Source organism: Capsicum annuum, unplaced genomic scaffold (assembly GCF_002878395.1).
Source record: "Capsicum annuum cultivar UCD-10X-F1 unplaced genomic scaffold, UCD10Xv1.1 ctg55991, whole genome shotgun sequence".
NCBI classification, from domain to species: Eukaryota; Viridiplantae; Streptophyta; class Magnoliopsida; order Solanales; family Solanaceae; genus Capsicum; species Capsicum annuum.
This window is the reverse complement of record NW_025864349.1, coordinates 1-1,732: the sequence shown is the minus strand read 5'-3', so window position 1 is coordinate 1,732 and position 1,732 is coordinate 1. Positions and strand designations below refer to the sequence as shown.

The window sequence follows — 1,732 nt, the reverse complement described above, 5'->3', positions numbered from 1 at the left end:
TACAATAATACGTTGTGAGAGAGCTTCATTCAATTTGTCTCGTCTTCGTGATTTATATTTTGGTTTCCGTTATATTTCAGGGTAAACAGGAAATCAAGAAACCTAAATATGTGCAAATTTCCGTTGAATCTTATTCACATTTGACTGGACTGAAGGATCAAGTTAAGTCTCTTGAGGAACAAGTGAGTGGCTTAGAGGATGAAGTCAAGGATTTGAATGAAAAGTTGGCTGCGGCACAGTCAGAAATGACTAATAAGGAAAACCTGGTAAAACAATACGCTGAAGTTGCTGAAGAAGCCGTCTCAGGTGATGTTCTTTATTGACTTGTGTTTTTCTTGAAACAAGTGTTTTGCAACTTGGTACTGAATTCTTTTATTCACTTCTCTCTGTACAGGTTGGGAGAAGGCTGAGTCAGAAGCCGCGAAACTAAAAAATCACCTGGAATCCGTTACTCTTTTGAAGCTTACTGCTGAAGACAGGGCATCACATCTGGATGGTGCACTGAAATTACATCTGGATGGTGCACTGAAGGAGTGCATGCGGCAGATACGGAATTTGAAAGAAGAACATGAACAGAAGCTGCATGATGTGATACAGAATAAAACCAAGCAGTTTGACAAAATGAAGCATGAGTTTGAAGCAAAATTAGCTAACCTGGACCAACAGTTACTCAAGTCTGCAGCGGAAAATTCTGCACTCTCAAGGTCTTTGCAGGAGAGTTCTAGCATGGTGATACAGCTTAGTGAAGAAAAAGCCCAAGCTGAAGCAGAAATTGAGATGTTGAAGAGCAATATCGAGTCATGTGAAAGGAAAATAAATTCTCTGAAATATGAACTCCAAACTAACTCAAAGGACCTAGAAATTTGTATTGAGGAGAAAAGTATGAGCGTACGGTCTGCAGAAGTTGCAAACAAGCAACACCTGGAGGGAGTGAAGAAAGTTGCAAAATTGGAAGCAGAGTGTTGGAGATTACATGGTCTTGTGCGGAAGAAGTTTCCTGGGCCACAGCCTTGGCCCAGATGAAGCTTGAGGTTGAGAGTTTGAGTAGAGATTATGGGGACAGCCGTGTAAAGAAATCCCAAGGAGGAAGGCCCAGTTTGCCAGATTTTTCATTGGATAGTGTGCAGAAGTTCCATAAAGAGAATGAGGAACTTACAGAACGCCTTTTGGCAAAAGAGGAGGAAACAAAGATGTTGAAAGAAGCTTTGGCACACCAAAATAGTGAATTACAGACATCCAGAAGTATTTGTTCAAAGACGGCCAGCAAGCTTCAAAATTTGGAAGCACAGCTGCAAGCAAATGCTGAACAGAAGAGCCGACAAAAGTCCACCATTCGACGAAAGCATTCTGAGGGTTCCTTTACGCATGAAACAAATCACCTTCCAAGTTTGGCTTCCATGTCCAAGGATGGAAATGACGATAATGTTAGTTGCTCTAGCTCTTGGACGACAGCATTAATGTCTGAACTCTCCCATGTTAAGAAGGAGAAAAACTTTGACATTTTTAGTCACCTGGATCTCATGGATGACTTTTTGGTGATGGAGAAATTGGCTTATCAGTCAAGTGACACAAATGGAACAGTTTTGATTCCTGATAATTCCAACTAATGCAAGAACCGAAACTACCTCCATGCATGTCACCACAAGCCCAGATTCTTAGCTGAAAGAACATAATGAGCCAAGTATATCAGGAAATCAAGAATCTCACAAAGAGGAAGTGTTTTATAACTGCT

At 40.9% G+C, this 1,732-nt stretch overlaps 1 pseudogene; it reads left to right on the top strand.

Annotated features, from left to right (window-relative positions):
* The first annotated feature begins 8 nt into the window (after nt 1–8).
* Nucleotides 9–1,716, top strand: LOC124893220 (annotated as a pseudogene).
* Nucleotides 1,717–1,732: the final 16 nt, after the last annotated feature.